The sequence below is a fragment of the Protopterus annectens genome, chromosome 4.part0 (genome assembly GCF_019279795.1).
Source record: "Protopterus annectens isolate FY-2018-M chromosome 4.part0, PAN1.0, whole genome shotgun sequence".
Taxonomy (NCBI): Eukaryota; Metazoa; Chordata; order Ceratodontiformes; family Protopteridae; genus Protopterus; species Protopterus annectens.
The window spans coordinates 1,945,410,562-1,945,434,928 of record NC_056733.1 but is presented as its reverse complement, the minus strand read 5'-3'; positions in this window follow the sequence as shown (position 1 = coordinate 1,945,434,928).

The window sequence follows — 24,367 nt, the reverse complement described above, 5'->3', positions numbered from 1 at the left end:
AAAAAACAAATCTGCTGATTGTACCCCATAACTTGTTGCACCTGGAGCAGATGCCAAAACTATGTTTTTGTCTGCAGAAACTTCAAACTCATCCTGTTTGGAACACAATATGTAATACCATACAGCAGTATTCATCAATGACTGCTGGCAACAATGTTTCAAGCTGCAGCAAGCACAAATGTTTCAACATCTGATCATACTAGCGGCATCAAATATATAGCTTTTAACCAGATTCATATGATAAAATTTAACACCAAGTGAATAACCTAAAAAGAATATACACAATCTGAAGCATGTAAAGTGCTAAAAGCAAATAACCATGAAACTCCTTTCAAAGTATTATCCATAGGCAGAATCCCCCTAATATCTTTAGACATGCACACAAACATGCTGGGATTCAGCAGATAGTTAATAGTTTGTTCACTTTGGTATTAGGACTACAACATTGTCATTTATGAAATGAACTCATTTTAGCACTGATTTTTGTTTTTTTTTAATCCCAGTCTAAAAATTTTCATTGTGATCAATTTGTGTCAAAATTTCAAACATTTTCTCAGGGAAAAATTAGTTAACATTCTGGAAGCATTTCATAGGCAATTCATCTTATGGCCAAAAATATAATTTACTTTTATATCAAACTAATAGTGCAGAAGTGAGAAATAAAACATTTTGATGAAAAGTATTAATTGATGACAACACATCCCTATGAAAAAAATATTGTTTGGGGGCTGTAAATTAGGTATGCATCATGTGTGTGGATACTTCAGTATGTAAAAAGAAAAATCTGTGGTATCCCTTGAAGTCTCAGAAAACCCAGTATGCAACCTATACTGGGTCAAAAAGAAACTAAGCAGAAACTTCACAGTGTGGAGGGTATGAAGTTCACTCCTTGAAATATGATATGTACCTAGTTCACTAATAAAAATCAAACCTTAAAATACATACTACAAAATAAAAAAATAAAACAGTAGTTAGTCCACAGTTGAGTTAGGAATTTCAATAAATATTCCATTCTTAACTCAACCTGTGGATTACCTACTGTGTTATTTTATTATTTTGTAGTATGTATTTTAAAGTTCAATTTTTATTAGTGAACTAGGTGCATAACATATTTCAAGGTGGATACTTCAGTATGTAATACTGCCTATGAGGTATTGCTTGTTTTAATATAATACTCAGTGAAGCCAAGCATAGGTTTTAGTCCAGTTAGTTTGACCTTCTAAAGCCTGGCATTGTAACTGGCTAGGTGCAGTGTGGCCTATACCAAAAAGCAATGAACAGATGCCTTTGTGATGTATTAGGATGTAACCTTAGAATTATCAAGAAACTGATAACCTCTGGTCAACTACAGAATTAGTTGAGTTTGGTCCATAAATAAGAGAAGTGAATTTAGCATTAAAAATATTTATTCATGTGTTACAGCATATGCACAGATGCAATTTCAAGCAATGCAGCCTTTAAGATTTACATTAGCTAATAAGGAATAAAGGCCTGGGATGTGTGCCATCAAGCAGTGTGGCTTTGGTAACAGACACTTCAGAATGATGTTTTGCTTTGGAAATCCACATACTAGACAGCACAGTGAAGAAATATATACTTTGCACATACTGTAGGATTACCTCTATAGACTGATGCTGGATCTTCTACTTGCAGAAAGTAGAATTTTTTTTCCTTATTATTCTAACTCATACAACCACTTTCCAAGAAACATTTTTCCTTAGTTATAAGTTATAACTTCCTGTATTTCCCCTTTTTCTTGCTAGTAAAAGAGAGCTTCACAATCAGTATTTTCCAGCAAATACCTATCTGTGAAATATTTTCCCAGCTGAATGGTTTCTAGTAAGTATGGATCTCCTTCCTTGAAACAGTACATTTTTCAACTTGTTTGGAATTATTACAGTTTTGGATCATCTCTATAGTGTTGGAGAACTGCCCTTCACATTCCATAGCAAATATTACATGGATACATGTTCGCTCATTTTGACAAATGTCTTGTCCAGCTATATTTTGCAGAAATCAATGCAGAGTTGTCCCTCCATTTCTACTACCCCCATATTCGATTTACCTTTTACAAATTTGAATGCTTCTAATGAGCAACAATCTATCAGCTTTTTCCAAGCAATGTTTCTCAAGTCTGAGCCATTGACTCTCTGTAAAATAATTCTTCTAAGGGTCAGGCCATAGACTGCACCCTTTATTTGTAACTGATTATCTCTACAGTGCCATTATCATCCATCCTACAATTCACCCATTTACAATACAAAATTAATGTTCTTTTGGTCACAAAATATAAACTACTTCCTGCTTTTTCTCAAAGGAAAACAGTACTATATCTTCCTGATTCCTTTCATAACACACACTATTCTGCTTGCTGCATCTCTTACTTTTCTATCATTATGTTCTCAGAAACTGAGAGAAGTACTTTGAATGAGGTTCATATAGATAGACAGATAGATGGATATAAAGAAGAATTACATGATTTCATTGGACCAGTACTCTTTCACTGAGGATATAGACATGTTGACTAGCCATTTAACTTTGAAACCAATGGTCCAGTGGTGGTGCTACTTGTTTCATGCCCATTTTCTGCTCATTTCACATAATTTTGCATCCTGTCCTCTATATTTTGATTGCTGTATCCTAGATGTAGCACTAACATTTATCTGATTCAGTCTTAGTTGGCTCCTCTTTGCTTGCCAAATTATGTAGTCATGTTTCTGCCAAATTCACTCTTCCAACCACAACCATAGATTCTTCCTCAGTGTCATGATTAAACAGGTTAGTCTCCCATTTTCCTTGGTGCTTCTTCCTTTCCTTCTGTATATTGCATCCTTTTTTGAATTATGGTGCAGTTTTCAGATATTCAATGGAAAGATGAGAATAGTTTGAGTAAGCATGCTGCTTTACATGAAAATTATCATAGATTAGTATGCAATAACTTTGGATGCTATATAAAGTAGTAACAGAAGCAGGGATTATATCAGGTTTAACTGAGTATAAACATGTATCCTTAGAATGGGCACTAGCAAAGAACTAGAAATTAATAATTACTTGTCCATCAAAGCTATGCTGAAAAATTTGGAGCTGGTTCATTGATATTGAATGTGAGTCATGTGATAGTATGTGTGTATAAGATGGATCTAATTTTAAGTGCTCTACTTGAGAAAGTGCTGTGCATGAAGGCTTATACCTGTATGTGGATTTCTTTAAGTCTGTGACATTTTTAATCAATATTGAAGTTTCTGTGGTATACCCAGACCTGCTTTTCTTTGCTTTATTCCTTGATTTTTGCAACACTGACTCAGTAGTCACCTTCTGCAGAGGGATTCTGATTTTGACGTTTTCTTGTTTATTTAGAATCTCACCCAATGTTTGTTTGTTCCTCGTTCATAATTAGGTTACTTCATCCTGGTCTGGGATTTCAAATAATGCCTTTTCTCCTTCCTGTCATGGACGTCAAGGTGTTGTAGTCTCCTGTGAACATATGTTTTTCTTCCATAAATGGCATACTTACATTCCATTTACTATATTTCAAGCTCCCTCTTAGTGTTGTGGTTTCTGTTCTCATAATGCAAGGCTGTTGAAAATCTTTACCAGTTCTCTTCCTTTGTGTCTTAACCATGACTGTCATCTGACTGGTATCACTTGGTCTACTCCATTCTCATCTCTCTTTGCTATGTGAGTTGGTCTTTCCCCTTCTTGTCCTTAAACATAGTCCCTTCCATTAAGCTCACTTTTAGTTCACTCTATTTTATCCAGTCGTTCCTTCTTGTACACATTACAGAATGTTATCTGCTCCATGCCCTCTTCCTGCTATCCCATGTCACCATGTCCACTCTTCCTTCTAGTAGTTGCACTTGCAACTCCCTTACCGTTTTAGGCTGCACACATTTTACACATTTCCTTTCCATTCTCTTTTCATTTATGCAGCTATTGCTATCTACCTTCCCACTTTCCACTTTTGCAGAATGCAATTCATTTGATGGTTAAGACCATCTGCAGCTATCTTTTCAGTCCAGACTTTAACAGGCCTTTCATCAATCTGGGTGCATGTGGTGCCTGCTCCTGCTGAACGTATGTTGCCTATGGCAAGCTTCAACACAGTTTCCCACTACCCCATAGTAATCACTGACTCCTTCACTCCATAGTTATCCTCCTTAAGCTTCTTCTTGAATGTGTTGATAAACAAGAGCTAATAGCACTTGGGAACATTCAAGTGTCTGCCCTAAATATATGTATATGTCTTACTCCTCCAAGTATTCTATCTCTGCTTTATCTTATTTGACTGCAATGTCAGCAGAGTCCTCCAACAGCTTACAACTCATTCTCTAGTTTGATCTTAAAGCCAGAAGTATTGCATTCAGATAACAACCCCATGGTAACATGCAAAGACATACAGCTTCTATAATGGATTCATTAAAAAAGGTGGTGAAACTTTTGAGGGAATAGCATACTTGACTTACAGTGAGTACCAGAATACAAGCTAGGAGCTGGCCTCTGTGTGCTGTAACTAGGAAGTTTCAGTAAATTCTAGAGATTCAATAATATTAATAAAAGCACTTGCCCTATGATTTCTTCAGATTAAATCTCTTATGTAAAATGCATAGCATTTTAGCTTGAGATTATAACTATCTTATCCAAAAGAGTAAAGCACAACATCTAAAAAGTATCACGCCAACCCCCTATAATTATATATAATAACTAACATGCCACTGGCTCAGTGGCTATTAGTGCCACAGCTTCTTAGCCTTCATATTGCACAACCCATCACCATATAAACTGTTCAATTGCTCTTACCTAGAGGTCAAAACTAATTTGCATATTTTTTAATTTACATTTTTCCATTTTCCTCTTCATCCTTGTCAGCGACAACCCACCCCACAGCCTAACAATAGAGGTAAATGGACAAAATACTTGTTCATAAACATAATACATCACATACAACTCAAGCAAATTTTGCTATGCCTGCCATGTGTATGACTGTGTTCTGTGCTAACACACAAATTATATAATCTTTTCCACTGACGTCTTTGAAGCATTCCATCAAAAATATGTACAAAACTAAAAGCACATTACTTTTGCTTGAATAAGTAACTGTTTATGCTCCTACTAGATACAATTCATAAAATGGGAAACTGTGCAATAAGTCTTTCATGAAGTTCTCTATAATGTATGATCAGTGCTATTTTTACCAAAATATCCACTGTCATTATCACATTATGAAAATGCAACCAAACTGTTTATTCTCAGCTTTTCTCATTGATTCAAGCTCAATAATTGCAACTTGCATGAATCGGAGCTTAAAGTGATTCCAAATATGATACCATTATGCGTTGTTATATACACGTATCATGACTGAGTTTATTCCTATGTTTTGTGACAGTTCTGATTACTTTCTCACAAGTGATCTCCAAGCTCATCAGTGGTATAATCCCCACTGCCATTAGATCCTTCCATTCTAATTTCATTACCATTTAATATCCTTTGTGATTACATGAACAATCACCTTTATCCTTCCTTAAGTCTGAGTGCTGGCACTCCTTATCCCGTCTTTCCCTATCCCACGAAAATGATATCTTCTTGCCATCCCATCCCATGGTCTAGCCTTTCACTTATTACATTTTCTAGAATCTTCTTTGTTCCTCATGATCCTATGCTGTTTTCAAGACCTGTACTCATTCTCTATGTTCCAGTCACTGCTGCCTGTTCTTTCTCTTCTACCTGTACTTTTAGGCTTCCTAATTTCTTTGTTTTAGAGAACCATGGAATGAACATAATTAATGCAATTGTCATAAATTCCCTCTGTTCTGCATCCTAGCTATCTGGTCTTTCTTTCCCAGTATGTTTTTATTTGTGCTTCCTCCATGTGCTAACTCCTGCTTCTGCCCAATCAGCCATATTCTTTTCTTTCACTGGCATTTGCATATTCAGTCTACATGATGTAATCATCTCTGTCCACAGTATTTTACACCCTCCTTTTCTGCACTCCACTCTGTTCTGTCATCTGTGTCCCCACTCCTCTGTTTTGGCTATATGTTCATGTCCCAAATCAACTGACCCACTTACTAACCTCCCGTATTAGTGCCACAGCTTCTTTGTATTCATATTGCACAAACTATCACCACATAAACTGTTCAGTTGCTCTTACTTAGAGGTCAAAACTAACATCTGCAGGACACTTTGTTCACCTCTCCCTATTCTCTTTCTTTCCAACAATATTTTCTAAACATTCTGTTTCTCTCATGTCACTTATTATTTGTGCGTGAGCAGGTCTTTGATGTCTTCATTTCAACACTCCGAAGTACAAACACTGATAAGTGAATAAGCTTGTCATATACTAATTCTAAGATTACAATATCTTAGAGAATTCCCTCTTCTATGATACACATTGAGACTGGAGTTAGTATATGTAAGTAGCAGGGGTGTGAAACACAGCACTCACATGTTGCAGTGAGTCTCAGTTTTCACTGCTTTGTTTAAGATTTCCCATGCATTCTCATACGTTTTATTCTATGTGATCATTATCTCCCACATGCATATCCTCATTTGCTACTGACCTTCATTCTTCCTAACTGAAATGCTCTTTCTGTCATTGAGGAATTTATGGAGGGGCTTACAAATGTGTGAAGATATGTGAAATTATTCCTTGCCCCCATACTTGTGTTTTAGAAGTGAAAGGCTAAAAATGACTAACATTTGTCCTGGTCCCCTTCAATAAACACATCACACCAAATGGCATTTGATGACCTTTATTAAACTTCCATAACTTTGATTACCAATTTTATTTACAACTGGACATAGTATATTTGATTCTAAAGACAGCATAAACATCCTTGTAATATTAATCAGGACAGCATACCTCTCATCCTTCTCAGTAAGCAGCGTCCATACCGTTGCTCGCTTACTACTTATAAACCTCCTTTTAATGTTAATCAGGACAGCGTACCTGTTCATCCTGCCCAGTAAGCAGCATTCATACCTTTGCTCTCTTATTTTACTTATAAACCTCCTTGTAATGTCAATCAGGACAGCGTACCTGCTCATCCTGCACAGTTAGTACCCATACCTTTGCTCGCTTAATTTACTTGTGAAGCAGTGTCACTTCATAGACCATTCATCAAATTACCAATTACCAACCAAATAAGCAGCATCCTTACCTCCGTTTGCTTACCTATTCAGCAAACTTCCTCCAGCTGCTCATTTCCTTTCCACAAATCCTTGGAATAAACCTCCACACACTGGAGGGGGAACAGAAGAGGGCAAGCCTGTCCCTCTTCTCTGCCAACGAGCCTGACCAGGCTGTTCCCCCTCCCTTCTACCCAAAATTGTAGAACCCCTACCTCCCATAATGGGAAGTGATAAGCCAAACATCATTCAGTGTACCCATCATCTGTAAACCCTTAGAATTATGCATACCATCCCTGAAACACAGCCTAATAAAATTAATAAAGTAGGATTACCTATGACTCCACTGTACCACCAGGACGTCCACTCCCTGAGAATACCTACTTTTTAGACCATTTTCTTCCAGCAGCTAATCATGGCTCAACCTGAACAGAATGACAACCTATAGCCACAATCCTGTCAAGTGTAGCATATTGCCTTCGCCCACCGAATTACCCAGTTCTAGTTGTGCATTAACCCGCTTGCTGTAGGGAATATTCTAACTCCAAAATTTTAATGCCCTAACCGTAAAAGGCAGAAAACAATCACCCCTTGACCTAGGTCCTGAAACTCTCCTATGCTCACCAATGAAGTATTCTACATGCCCAGGCATAAACACCCCCAGTTCACTCATTACCAAAATGACAATCTGGACTAGAATCCTCAGACCTACTAGCAACCATCCAAACCAGAACAATCAACTACTAACCATCCTTAACCACTACCTGTCCTTAGCCTTTCCCTTCGAAGGGTCTCTTCCCTTAAATTGAACACAGAGCTCTAATATGCCTTAATAAGGTGATAACTCAGCCAAATTGTGCCCCATTCTGATGGCAAGAACATCCATCCTATCAAAAACATCCCTTTCAGATCCCCTTTTCAAGCCGCCGCATGATGCCTTCTGGCCTTCACCAATCTGCAAAGAAAAGAAAATAATAAATTCTATGTACATGCATACCAATAATTACTTAACATGGAGGCACTGATAAGGACCCCTACCACCCCATTAAGTGTTTGCCAAACTCTGCACCAAAGTATGGAACCAGCCCCCCTTTTTCTTGCTGCTACAACTCATATCCCCTGAAATAAGAGCCAAACTTGTCTAGCCTGTAATCATCCCCGAGCCAGTAGCCTAATAACTTCCTATGATTTTAAGAGTACTGTGATCCACGCCACCTACCTGAACCCCCTTCACCTTAACATGCCTAATGAGCACCAACTAAAATGCATTACCTGTAATCTCATACAGCCTATTACAGGAACCCCAAACTCTTGCCTATGGCCAATGTCTGTTGCTCCCTTTTACTATTGATTGCAAACACCCAAATGCAGGGACAACATTCAAACATTGATCTAACACACTGAACTGTAATTAACCCTGAGAGCACCAACTCAAATGCCTATCCTTTCCTGGTTAGCAGTGTAAATCCTCAACTCAAAATCCTCCAAAACTCAACTTTGAAATCCACTTACTTAAGTCAGTAACTGTTGCCACCTTGCATTCCCATGTGTAACCTCCTCGCTCACCACTGCTTGCATCACCTGCAAATTCCCTGCCCTGCACCCTACTAGCAACAGATCTAGTACAGCAAAACATATTAAATACAGCCCTAGGCAAAATAATCTATGGTGCTCCCATGCCATCCCCCACCCCATATCATCCTCATGCCTCACAATCTTCCTCACAGTATACACAATACTTCTCTGAAAACATGACGGATGGTCATTGTGCTGTCAAAACACCTTTCTGGTGACTGTCCTGGATGCGTCACCTACATCCACTATGCTGTTATATGCTCCCTAGTGGATTATTGTTGTAAGGAAATGTTAATGCAATGCTGAAGCAAAAGATGCTTGGTATAGCTTATAGCAGAACACTGTTTAAATTTTCACATAATTGTAAGAGAACACTGCAAACACCAATAGTGTCTGAGAGAGGATCAGACATTGCTGGATTTTCACTGCTCTTTTTAATGATTGCTTTCTCATTCTCCTTCCTATGCACCAATCTGATCTTAGATATAACTGTTCCCTTCAAAAAAAAAAAAAAAAAAACAGTTTAGGGAGTGTGTTGGAGATGTACAGATCCTTGAAGGTTCCATTAATAAAAATGGAGGCCAAACAAGACAGAGTTATTTCTGGCTAGATGCCTTCCTTTAAGAGGAGACAAGAGACGTTGGTGGCTTAAAGACAGAGTGGAACTTTTTGACAACACTAACTGGCAGAAAGTTATCACTCATAAGATGATAATAGCTTTGAATAACCACACTGAGAGTAGCCTGTTTAAAGCAGTGTCTCAGTTTATGGAGTTATAAAGTGTGCCATACTACATAGACAAAGGGTAGATTTTCAAATTGGTTTCAGTTGAAGAATAACTGGTATTTTTTTTTCACAGGATAAGCTACTAGTTTAATACATCAAATAACTTTGGGTGCAGTACTGAACCTATTTCACTTTACCACTATAAATTACTAACTAAATATCAGTTTACTGTAGTTTTAGTGATTGTAAAATGTCAGATCAACAAATAACTCAACAAGAAGGTCCAAAATGAGAATGCTTATGTCCATTTGTGCATAACAGCAGACGTACCCTTCGCAACAGCAAATGATTAAAAAAAAAAAAGTCTCTTTCCCAAAAGCCAATGCTTTCTTCAAGGAAAACACCACCTCAACCCCCATCTCCAGTCACCATGCTACCACTGTTCAAAGATACGTTATTGATGCACTTCTGGAAACTCACATGCCACTTTATAGTCTCGGTTATAATGACAGAATAAACTTTCATTGCTCTACACTTAAGAGATGCCACCATACCAATCTTGTAAGTCAAGCAGTTCTCATGGGCCTTATTTATTCCTAATATTTTGTGGGCCTGATTTATTCCAAATATTTTTATCCATACTACTTCTCTGAATAGCTTTTTTTTTTCTTTTTTTTTTCTCTCCAACCACCACACTACAATGCAAATGCACACAGCACCCCTCCGCGGCACTCACAGCCTGCGGAAAATAAAAAAAAATATCGTCCTCCTCACTTTACTCATCCAAAACAAAAGCACAGCTGAGTATCCCTTAAACCTTGCTGCGTTCACTCTCCAGCAACAGGACATGCAGAAAAAAATATATATAAACAAATGCCTGAATAAATGAGACAACAAAGGCACAAAATAGGGAGAGATCTTAAATATCACTCTGATCTACTTAGGAAGTTGCTAGCGTAACAAGGTTGTGTTAACGTAATTTTTTTTTTTTTTTTTTTTGCATGGGTGAAAACTGGAATGTATTGCCATAGGAAGCTATTTCTATCCTTTGATCATGCCAGTGATGCCAAAAAACTCCAAGTTCATGATGAATCGACATGGCAAATCAGGACGTTCTGAGAAATTTGAACAACAATAGCCCATCATTACACTGAGCAGTCACGCTAAACCCAACACCCGCGAGCATTTCACCACCCCAAACATGAAATCTACAGACTGGAAAACCCCTCCACACCTCAAATGAACCTTTAACTGTGCACAGACAGCCATGTTACTGGCAATTTCATTCTCAGTGTCACTCCAACCTAAAATGGCCATGCAGAAACCAAACCAAGCCCCAAAAGAAGAGGCTATGCTCGGCCAACTGCAAAGCACTGAACACCAAACCAAATAATGTCTGAGGCTACTATCAACACGATGCCTCCTAGCAACCACAACCCCCTGAAAGACCCCTCAATAGAACACCTAATGAAAACTGTACCACCAACACACACTGTACTCAATACAAGCAATCAGTCACATAGCAAATGTACCCCCCCCCCCAGAATAAATCTGCAACCCCCTGGAAGAAGAAAAGAGAAAGAAAAAAAATAACACTTAACAATTCACTCACTATGTGCCAGTCTCACCTGAACCTACGTATTCTCCAAAATACCTACAGGTCATCTCGGAAGTAAGCTTGCCTAAGCAAGTTCACACCAAAATGTGATTACTTACTCAGCTACACTTGCCTAAACCCCTTAAGCCCCTCCCCACCTTTATCTAATTTCCTCCCAATCATCCCTCCCTCCATTTAACCCTTTCACCTCCCCCACCCACTTAACTCCCATTAATATATCACCCTAACCCCTTCTTAAGATGTCCCAGGACAACTTGGCTTGTTACCAAACCTCATTTGTCATCTCTATTTAACATTCACCCCCTTCTCTACTCTGTCTCTCTCTTTTTTTTGATTTTCCTCAAACACCTCAACTATCATTAGTCAAATGGAGCCAGCAGTTATATCAAGGTGTCTATTGATAGGATGTTTAATCAGTGGATTTTTAATTTTGCAGATCTTTAGCAAGCTGCAGTTCAGTCCATTGGTGCTGCTTCAAGTCAGAAGGACAGACACTAATCTAGTGAAGCACATAATCCTGGATATTTGTATTTGTCCTTATGAACTAATCCTCACATTGCTGCATTGTTGCACTTTTTTGTGAGCATTGTCCACTACGTAGTGAAACTGGCATACAACAAGCCTTAAATACATCTTGCAAAATGTATAAAAGCAAGACTATGATTTGATTTTGATGACATTTGAAACCAGTTCCTAGCTCCTCCAAATCCAGAATAATCACATGCATGAATACCCTAATAATTTTCTTCTCATCATATAAAAGAAGTATAAAAGAAAAAAATATGGGCAGGATGAAGAATGCCTGCACTTAGTGCTGCTTTTGTGTGCACACAACTCACACTATAGTGCAATATTTGGTATTCATTAAATCTCAAAACAAGAGTAAACAGAAGAGCACAATTATTTAATGATAGTGTAAGTAGTTGAATTGCATACTAATTAACCACTCCAACACAGCAGAGCTTTCATAAAATGATCATGTACACTCAGTGCTCCCTTTAGCTTTGAAATCCAAAACTCTTTGGAATACAGCCACAAAAACCCTTAGAAAAAATGTTAGAGGTTGCTGGTACTATTAACCTGTATGTACAACAGGCTTTAATTCAAGATTCTGCCAGACAAGAAGAAGGGTGTTCGAACCCCAACTGATATATCATGAACTGCATGATACACAAATTATAGAGCAAAAGAAAATAAACAAAGAAGCAACAGAGTGATTATGCAACCTCTGCCACTCTCACCTGAGACCCCAGGGAAATCATAAAGAACCCATCTCAGCGGAAACAAAGATATATGTGACATTAAGAATACTAGCTACAGGAACTTTTCAGAGGTCCAAAGGAGATATATTAGGAGTGTCACAGGAATCAGCTTCTAGAATCTTGCATCACTTTTTAAGTGCAATGCTTCAATATGCAAGAGATCATATCTGGCTCCTACGTGCCCCAGGAGAGAAAGCCATACTAATCCAACAGTTTTATAGCATAGTACACTTTACAGAGGTTTTGGAGGCCATAAGCTACATACACATAGAAATTAAAGCCTTACCCATTAAACAGGGAAGGACGTGCATCAGCAGGAAAGGATACCGCTCCATTAACTGTCAGGTTGTCTGTAATGCCCAAGGGATCATCTGCAATATGTGTGTGTGTGTGTGTGTGTGTGTGTGTGTGTGTGTGTGTGTGTGTGTGTGTGTGTGTGTGTGTGTGTGTGTGTGTGTGCGTGTGTGTGCATGCGTGTGTGCGTGCGTGTGCGTGTGTGTGTGTGTGTGTGTGTGTGTGTGTGCGTGTGCGTGTGTGTGTGCGTGCGTGTGTGCGTGCGTGTGTGTGTGTGTGTGTGTGTGTGTGTGTGTGTGTGTGTGTGTGTTATCCAGGATCATGACCATACGGTCTAACATGTCTGGGTGTGGACACCTCAACCACTGACAGATCAATGGAAGTAGTGCCACTACAGAAGTATAATCATGCATGGCCACTTGGCTAACTCCTGATGATATGGCACGTCTCCACCCACATTGATGTTGACCCTCCCCAGCAGGTGTTCCCTTAGAGATATAGCTTGATTCAGTATCACCCACATGGTCCAGGAAGTCTTGCATGTCAGAATGTACAACATTTAGTACTTGTACTATCTCTTCCAAGGCCATGTGAAATGTGCTTGTGCCTCTATGATTGCCCTACACATATGTTGCATGGCACCTTCTAGCACACCAACATCAGGAGAAGTGTGGACAGAAGGCTTCCTCTGAGCACCTCTAACAACACCTCTGTGTGGTACCTTGTCCTAATAATGACTTTTGGGGGACACAGCTAGCTCTGCACCTGGAGTAACCACACTACCTTGATGAACTGTATCATCCCTAACCTGTTCTACCTCTGAGGGCTCCATGTAGACATACTGACTGTGTCCAAAATATGGGCAGGGGATGTGAAAGCCACAACGTCAATGTCAGACTGACCCATGGCACCAGCAGGCTGTGCCTCATCATCACTGCAATCAACATCAGAGGTTACTGATACTCTGACATCAGGTGGTATGAGTTCCTCAGTGCCAATGTCAAGATCACCTATGATAACAGTAATTAAAAAACTCAAAAACCAGAGGAACAAATTCCCAGAGACTGCACCAAGCAGCAACCAAACAATCCACAACATAGGGCACTCAGGGGCAACAGATGTACGAACAAAGCATAACCGGACGTAATCACAGCAAAACTTTATTAACATTTAATGAAATCATAACATTTTTGTCCTTCAGCAGCAGGACTACATCAGATACCAATCAGATACCGTTTTAAAATTAAGAGCTGCTAGACTCTAGGATAACATTTTTATTATTATTCTTTATTATGTGGTGCATTTACTCCCTTTTTATATTTATTTCTGTTTACACCGTTTCACAAATTTTATAGTGTATAGTATATATGGAAATTAAAAAAAAATGTTTTGTATTTTATTATTGAGTTTATTTGTTTTACATTATTTATTTACCATCATTTTGCATTCAAACTGAGGCCACTATATGTCATTGTTATTCATGGTTTGCTTTTGGAGGTATATAGGCTATAACACTCATTCTAACATACTTTTAAGCATTTAAAATTATGCATTTATTGTTCTCCTTCACTTTATCCATTTATTCGGATAGGTTTGTAAACAATACATTTATTATTATTAGTTTTTAAATATGAATATTTTTATTAGGATGTTTTTTCTGTAGCTTGAGATTGTAAGCATGGGATTGGTTAATTGTTTGATTATTTAATTACTCTGGTGATGGGAATAGGGTATTTATGATTGCAATTTCAATAAAATTGGTATCTGATGAAGTACTGCTGCTGAAGGATGAAAATATAGTGATTTTGTTAAGCGTTAATAAAGTTTTACTGCAATTAAGTCCGGTTGTGCTTTTTTTCTACATTTGGTGCCTCATGAGTGCCTTATCTTGTGCATTGTGTGGTTGCTGCTTGGTGCAGTCTTTGGGCATTTGCTACTCCCATTTTTGAGTTTTTTGGTCAGTTTTGTGATGCAGGATTTAGTGGGCCAGAATAGCTTCCTAAATGGGGAAACTCAAAAGGAGCAAGTTACGGACAAGTTTCACAATGCGATTGGACAGCTTACACAGTTGACTGGCCTTTTAACCCAGACTTGTTCTAGGCTTGCTGATTCTTGTAGTTCTGAAAATGCAGTTCCAGATAATCAGGAAGTGTGGAGACAGGAAAGTTATATACTAAGGGACCAAGAAGCAGAAGTGACACGCAATGAATGTGTAGGCATCTAAGAACATGGCAATGGAAGAAGTTCACCGGGCTGTAGTAACTTCCCGAATAATGGATGGGCACAAATCAGCGTAGTGGGCATCAATATGGCTGAGTACTCCACTGCACTTAAGTTGGATATCACATAAAGGTGACTGTATTTCTTATACCAGTGCTCCCCAAAACAACAGTTATACTAATCTGAGAGGCAATACAACGAGTTTTGGAGCCTGGCTTACCAACAAATATTATTTTACTGAAATTGGTGTTAATATTTGCAACAAGTCATGTACTGGTACTTATAATGATAGTATCAGTAAATTGCAAGATTACATTTTCAAATAAATGTCCTTGGGACTCGAGAAAGATTATGTTAAAGAATGTATTAAAAGAAGCATTATACAGAAATGTCTTAGGGTATTTAAATGTCCCAATAATTTTATTGAGGGCACTAATTTTCATAGAGATTTGTTAAAAAATCTTTGATAAATGTGGTTTTGAATTTTTAATGGGCATAATTAAACAGAATGAGAAAGACATATAACCATTATATAAACAGATAGAAGCCACAGATAAAATTGTAACTTTTGATCTGATGTTTACCATTGATGAGGAAAGGAAGAAATACATGGACATTAGATAGAAGTCAGGCGATAAATGTGCCATAATTTTTAAGAGGAAGAATAAAAAAATTGGAAAGCGATAGGATAGAGTACAAAGAGAATCATAGTTACCCTAAACCAGAAGGTTTGAATGCATATTTTATAAACAACAACATATACTTGAATGGAGGGAACACAAGGAGGGCCTTCAACCAATATAATGCACCTAGCAGACAGGGGTATACACATGAGGGATTTCTGCATATTCTTGATTACGATTTAGATGACCATTTAGAGTTCCCTCCCAAGGAGATCCGAAAGGCTGAGGAACAAAGCATCTATACATTACTACAATAGAGGAAGGGGCCCAATGGGGGTGGAGATATTGAGGAACAGTGAATATACTGAGATAGAGATTTTGAGTTTATGATCCGCAGTCACATTACACAGGAAAGATTTATTTATACATACAAAAAATGTTATATATTTAATTATAGTAATTTATACATTAATGAAGTATATTTTAACTTATTTATTAAAGGACTGAACTTCATCCCTGGTAGAAAAAATAACATTAGCAAGGTTTTAATAGATTTAAAGCAATTCTTGAGAAAAAAAATTGGGGTTGATGTTTTTGGAAAATGGCATTGAGGGATGGACAGGAGCAAGGACCTAAAAAAAAGCAGGAAAAAAATCTCCTGAGGAATTAAGAAACAACAAACATTTAAGAATTATGAAACCTAATGAGGGATAGGATAATGCTAATGGACACTATGATTTACGTGGTGAAAATTATGGAGATCTTGAATAATGACACTAAATACTCCAGGGTATCAAAAATGAGGTAAATGTTGCACATCATAAGATAGATTTTGTGTTAAAAGAGTTATTACAGGAGGTTATGCTAGACCTGGGCACATTCAAATATTTATGGGCAGACAAACCCTTGATACCATCCATATTTAGCATCTCTAAGATGCTCAAATCTATTAATGATCCCCCTTTCAGGCCCATAGTGGCAGCTAATGACTTCAAGATATATCCTATACCTAAGTTTTTAGATTTATGGGACTTTTTTAGGGTATCAAACATAATTTGTACAAAAAAGAGATGATTTTCTTAACGATAGATATTGTGGACCTTTTTACTGTGATACCTCATTCTACTGGATTTTTGTGGTTTGAAGAAGCACTAGTAGCTAAGAAAGGGTTTTCTAATGATGACTTTAAGGTGTGTCTTGAATTAATGGAACCTGTGCTGCATAATAACTTTTTTTATTCTGAAAATGAATTTTTTAAACAGGAGAGTGGAGTAGCAATGGGGGCCTATTGCACTTATGCAAATATACCCTGGGATTCAGGAAGCCGTATTTTCCATGTAGGAACAGTGTAGGAGCTCCTGCATGGAAAATGGCCGCCGAGCGATTCGGGATAGTGCCTTTTTCACATGCACAAGCGGTTCTACACTGTTCTAGCATGAAAAACAATAAGCAAATCACCTCATTTGCTGGTGAAAACCATGCAAATGAGGTGATTTTGTGATTCAACAAGCTGCCAGGTCTTCATGCTAGAATAGTGTCAGTGCAGAAATGTATTCAGAAAATAACTGAGTGCATTTCTGCAACTGACTAAACGGAGGCATGACAGCTCGTGTAAAAGCATGTATTATGTACATTAGACATGCCAATGGCCAAATATAAATCCATTGGTAGTGAAAAGTGATTAGTTATTATGAAAATGTAACTTTTTGTTTCTGGCCCATCTCAGCCATTTAAGCATAGGGCAGCAGCGTGCAAACGGGATCATGCTGAAAATAAAAAAAAAAAAATAAAAAATGAGAAAAGTCAATCTTAAGTTAATTCTGCATTTTGTCATTATAGTCAATGGCATGCAGAATGTAAACAATACCAGGGAGCGCTGGTTATCAAGGGGAAAGAGTCAGTTTTAGTGCAGTAACTAATGACCTACACACTGGGGTAAGCAAATGAGGTGAGTTATACTGAATCACATATTTCTTCAAATTGTCAGCTTGTACCTAACCATGCAGGTGCAGGAATACAACAGTGCAAGCGTAAGAGCTGAATGACTTCATAAAGGGGTGTTTCATGCTTGCTGTAAGCACATTGGAGCTCCATGGCCTGTGTTTTCCCTTAGCTAAGCACAGCTAAGGAAGGGGGCAAGTCAGATATGCCTGATCAGTGTGTACATAGCCTAAACAGGTGTCCGCACCGCGCGCCACATTTTAAACAAAAAAAATGAAAATGAAAAAAAAAGAGAAAATGGCAGCACTGTTTACATTTCAGCACTGGGTATGTGTGTTGTGCCTTGGGGCTTAAATTGGGAGGAACTGGGAAGGGGAAACAGCAGTAGGAAGGCAATCAAGGAGAACTAGCATAGCTGGCAGGTGGAATGTATCAGATTCAGCCAATTGCACATGCAGCAGCCCAGCACACTATTATAAACTATGCAAACACCTTTCAGACTGGTTGTAGGGGAAACAGCAGTAGGAAGGCAATCAAGGAGAACTAGCATAGCCGGCAGGTGGAATGTATCAGAATCAGCTAATTACATATGCAGCACCCCAGTACACTACTATAAAGTATGCAAACACCCTACAGACTGTTTTTTCCCACAAACCCTACACCACCGGTGTACACAGATAGGGGAGTTTTAACTGGCAAAACTAACTAAAAATGTTAGAGGCTGCTGCTGCTGCTTTACTCTATCAATATGTTTAGAGACTGAGGATGGTGAGGAGGAGAATGCTGACAACTGACCCACAGTGAGGAGGAGGAGAAGAGTGTAGAGACCCAGGGTAACCTACTAGGGCCTACATGAGCTGGAGATAGTGGAACACTATAAGGTGGACAGAGACATTCTACAGCAAATCATTGAGTTGTGCCGACCATGCCTCAAACACAAAACTAATAGAGGGGAACCCATCACAGTGGGTACCAAGATATGCGTAGGTTTAAGAATACTAGCCACAGGTACCTTCCAAAGACCAATTGGGAATATCATGGGGGTCTCACAGGCATCAGCATCCAGGGTACTCTACCGGTTCCTGGATGCCATGATACCACATGCCAATGAGCACATATATTTCCCTACCATCCGTGAGGCGTTGACCAGAAGTATGCATCTCTTCCACCGTATATCAGAATACCCAGAGATAGTTGGTGTTATAGACTGCATGCACATCCACATCAAAGCACCACCTGATGAGCGGGGTAGGGTGTACATAAACCACAAGAACTTCCCCTCCATCAACTGCCAGGTCATGTGCAATGCCCAGGGTATTATCATGAACTTGTGTACTGGCAGCCCTGGAAGCTATCATGATTCCCACATCTGGCATTGCTCACAGCTGCATCAGGCATTTGCAAGGGGGGCCATCCCATATGGCCATCTAGTGGGGTATGCTGGCTATGCACTAGAGCCATGGCTGATGACACCCATCAGAAATGCACACCCACCCGAACAAGAACACCATAATGAGGCACACACATAAACCAGGATCATTGTAGAGCATGTGTTTGGGATGCTCAAGTCATGGTTCTGCTGCCTTGACATATCTGGTGGACCCTTGCAGTACTCTCCATCTACATGTACAGAAATGCTCATAGTATGTGCCAGGCTACACAATGTGATCCTGAGGAAACAGCTGCAGCAGGAACAGCACAGGGCAGGGCCACACAGACTCCCACCATTGCCAAAGCCAGCACAGGCACAGAGGGACACAGAGGAGGAACATCCTGAGCCTGCCCCTGTAGGCAAAGGAGGCATGCTTAGTATGCCCATGCCTTGGCAAAGAGGCAACGCATAACACACACAGACACTGTAGGGAGCCAGGGACTGATACTTCTCTCCAACTCACACCTACAGTAAAAGGGATGCCAAACATGTCACTACCTGTGTTTTACCATGTATAGGGAGTGTACTACGTGCATCTGACATAGTCAGTCCTCCAGCACCATCCCCCAATACTGACCCAGCAACAAGGTAAGTCACCCTTCCTATCAATTACTGAATGGAGTAGTATGTTCTGATAGTTGTATGTATAGTATGGATGCAAGCATGCAAGGGAATTGGGTGGATGAATGGGATAGCAGCAGACAGCTGACAGCTATATGGGCCAGCAGGAAATTCATAACAAACACTGGTGTCAACATACTAGGCAACACTACACAAGGTGACAACCCCTACTGCAGTACATGTGATGGCCCAAATAACAGTGGTTGTCAATAGGTCACACACATGGATGTCAATGAGGGTCACGTACCCACCACCAGCCTCACCCAGCAGGACAGGTGTAGATGACTATAAAGAAAGGCCGGGCTAAGGCCCCCAAATGCTGGCAATGGTGAACAGCCCCCCGCCAGACTTACACAGACATACAACAACAGGTCTGGCAGTTGAATTTTAGTTCTGGAGGGTAAGAAGTCTGAAACTGAAATTGATGCCATTAAGATCTAACATGTGTACTCTACTGATATGCCTCCTTTCTGCATGATAGGTCACAATACAATATGAAATGGAAGCCAACAGAGTAACTGAAATACTAGTACAGTCATTGCAAATGTATAAAGTCTGCAGGTGTGCACCCCCCTCCCCCCATAATCCCATGTAGAAATGCAGTAACATGTAGGTTTGAGGAGTAATATCACTGGAGCACAGATTGCCAGAGCTGTCCCAATCTACATTGTTGCATGTGCACAATATGCAGGGGTCAGTGTTGTAATTTCTTTTTGTGTTTAATATTGCCAGGAAGTGGTCAGCATGTGGGCCTGGATGGTTGTGTCTCAGTGGCCTAGGTACAGTACAGTGGACAACAGGGCCATGCTCTAGCAACTGCAGTGTCAACCACACTGCTTCTCAGCTACACCCATGTCAGCAGTTCTACATATTCACTGTCCAGATGTCAATATATGTCACCGGTTAAGCTGGACATGCCATGAATGGGGGCCCATGCATAGAAACAGTACGCAGGTGGAAGTAACCTACACAGAGTGCATTTAAATAACTGTCAACTGCATACAAGCTTGGAATTATACATAGAGGTAAGCATCACTTTAGTTGTCCCTCTAGTATGGAATACTGGTAGTCTGGCCGATCACTGGCAGACCACAAAAGGCACAGTTATAAAGTGATGACAGGCTGCCCATGTCCACACATGAGCCAGCATAAGGAGAATGTCCCAGGTATATTTGTGAGCCCAGTGCAAGTAGCTTCCATATCACACATGCACCCAGCTCATCCCACCATCAGCGCACGTTTATCACAGGTCATATCCTTGCTTTAGGGATTGGGTACAGCATGAACCCATCTCTGTATAGGAATAAATACATGATGCTGCATGCTGAAAAGGTGTCCAATGCAGGCATGTCCCTAGCTGTAAGCAGAAACCCGACCACATCCAGACCTGTGAATCAGTATGAACAGGAATGATTGACAGGAACACCTCAACCACTCACCACTGTCACCCCAGAGTAATCCACTGGCTTGCAGCCTGGGAACCTATGACTGACAGAATGCACTGGCTTGGTACAGGTGGCCTGCAGCACTCTCAAATGGCCTACAGTCATCTGGCAAAGGCCCATGCCTCATGCATAGTGCCAATGTGTGGTATGTCGGGGGGTCCTAACTAACAACCTAACACAGTAAACAGAAAATAAATGCAAGGCCATGCTGACAAATGCCAGTAACATGCCTCCCCATGTCCTACTGCAAGGACTGTGGACCAGGCCATAAATACTACTGGGATAAATGCCCAACTATAGGGATACCTCTGAGATATTGCTTACATAATGTTAGGAAGAGGAGAGAATATCAGAGGGGGCATGTAGAAGCATAGCTGTCATGGAGTGTGTGAAGTCTGAAACTTGAATGTCCGCCCATACTCCCCCATGACTACAAAACCATGAATGAATAGCCACAAAACTGCTTGTAAACCACAATGTGAAGGTAAACTGACCAGATATATGAGTCCTACCTCTGAAAAACCTGGGTGTATCTGTACAGTTGAAAGGTGTTGCCCCAGCAGGATATGGCCATTCTGTGAAGTTGAGAAAAGCACAAGGGGGGATCCCCAGCCAGCACACTAATAAGGTGCTGGTCCATTTACACAGAACCAGCAGTCTATTGTCTGTAGCTACCCCTCTATAATGGTAAAAGTGTGCCAGAATGTGTAGTCTATATGCCTCAGAATATTGGTCTCATCTTCATACATCTTGTATTTCCCTGGTAAATAACTGTGAGCAAAGAATGATAATTGTCAGTAGTTGATGACATGATACATCACAGTGTAAAAAGGTACATATGTCAGAAAATCTATGCTACAACCAACCATGTTACACAAGCAGCAAAGACAGCAGTAGTTACAGTATCCCCCGTATGTTATGCCCATTGTGTCTCCCTATTGGTAACCTATCTACAGATAGCCTGCAGAAACAGTTTGCTAGGTGTAGCTGTAGCACAAAACCCCCTGAACTGAAGTCCAACCCTCCCTGGAATGGATGCACACAGTCAATCTAGAAGGTCATACCGAGCATGCTCCTACACTTAGAGAAATGAAGCCCATGTCTGACAACACAGTGGACTACAGATATTGATTATTTGCAAATGCCTGTGCAGACCCACCAAATTGTACACCATTGATACTTTACACACACACACACATTAGATAGGAATACTCACACATATCTAAAGCCAACATAATATAATATGTCAAATATACACACACACACAGACATGGGGAAGAGAGAGACAGACAGCAACAGAGAGAATCCCATTATGAGGCCTTTCCCACCCAGTACACATCCAATTGACTGATATCACATGATGTGCTGATGTCATTCACTGTAGAAATTCCTTTGGTTAGCCCTCAGCCCTATAGTCTCAGTGGTGCTCGTGATAACTGTGTAACATTACAGTACAAATAAGTATCCATGTAGAAGTCGTAATGTCAGCTATGTCAAATGTAAAGTTGTGTGTGTGTGTGTGTGTGTGTGTGTGTGTGTGTGTGTGTGTGTATATATATATATATATATATATATATATATATATATATATATATATATATATATATATATATATATATATGTGTCTGTACCTTAAATATTTTGGCCCCATTTACACCACGTACACTTCTCAGTGCCTGACTTTAGAAGTCCTGCAGATATCATTCACCTTAGAAGTACCTGTTGGCAACCCTAAATAGGTCAGTGGTGCATGTGGTAAATGTGTAATATAATGGTCTGAAAACATAGTTAGATAGAGGTTTGAACCTCACTCCTGGTAAATGTCAATGTGTGTGTAGGGTAAGCTGTTTTGTGAAATCTCTCACCCACTACATCACCCAATGCCAGTATTTACAAGGGCTGATGATGTTCTTCACCTTAGAAGTACCTTGGGACAGCATCTGTGGCATGTACGGTAAATGCTTAACACTGTAGTAGCAGTACATAGCTAGGTAGGGGTTCAAAACTCAGCGCTGGCAAGTGTGTATGTCTGTCATCAGTATCCTGTGTGGGCGTTGGTGTGATTGTGTAATAACAGAATCCAATGAGGGGTGGGTTTTGCTAAATTATTATATTGAGGACCTAGTATATGTCCCCTTTACTCCAGCTACTTACAGCCATCCCACTTATACACATCACTCTATCTACCTTCCTAACAAGTAAAGTCCCCTCCTCCTTCTTATAGTTCTAAGAAAAACCTGTACCTCTTTCTAAACCCCCTCTTCTACATAGCCTTCTGTCTTCTCCAAATCTATACCTATCATTCTCTCTTTGCACAGACATGCTTTCCTTAATTCTTCACAACTTCCAGGCCTCCTGCTTCCTCCTTCTGTTCCTAATTCCCTTATGCAATACCAGCTCATAACTCCTCCAATGCTTGTCCAATTTTGCCTACAAAAATTACCTCCATACAAACTTACCTTTACCCTCACTCTTACTGTCATTTCCATTTTATCTCCCCTTTGCTCATTCAGCCAAACCCTCTGTACCTATTCCACTCTAAAATCTTCTCCACCTTAGCTAATAAACTGACACATAAAATAATCTTAGATAGATCTAAACTCTTACTTTGCAAACCTAAATGGCTAAAGTTTATTTCCTTCAACAACCTAGTCTTAGCTGGATATATCCACCACAACCCTGGTCCCAGTCCCTTTATTAACAATACCTACCCCTTATCACCTTCCTCCCCCCACAACACCCTTAAAATCTTTACTATCAATGTCCAGAGTCTCAACAACAAAGTTCACCAGTTTCAAGCTTGGCTAAGCCATAACCAGCCAGACATCCTAGCTATCTCCAAAACTTGGCTCCAACCCTATATCTCTGATTCTGAGATCCTGCCCCCAGGATTCCATACTCTCAGAAATGACCGATTAAACAAAAAAGGTAGCAGTACTGCCATAGTCTACTCTAACCTACTTACCTTAATTCCCCTCCAAATTCCAATTCCTCAATTCAACAACACTGAACTTACAGCTGGAATATTAAAAATGAATAAACACAAAAATATCTGCATTATTGCACTATATATCTCACCTGGTAACAATATCTCTACCCTTGAAGATATTCTCCTATGGGCATCTACTAAAATTAACTGTGAAACCTACATTCTAGGTGATGTAAATATTGACTGAAATAAAGTCAATAGTCCCTCTCCCTCCCTATCCATTAACCTTTATAACTTTACTCCAATAATCCTCCCTATCACCCAACCTAACAAAACAAACCCCTTGGTTCCACTATTGATTGGGTCCTAGTCTCCGATCTAAATAAAATAACCAACTCTGGCACAATTCCTGACACCATTAGTGACCACCTCCCAGTTTTCATTCATAGGTTCATAGGTTCATAGGTTTATACTAGGCTATCTGCCCTAAGGCATTTATAAGCATAGCCCAAAGTTTTGTGGCTTACGCCACCCCTTATGTTAAAAAATACTGTGC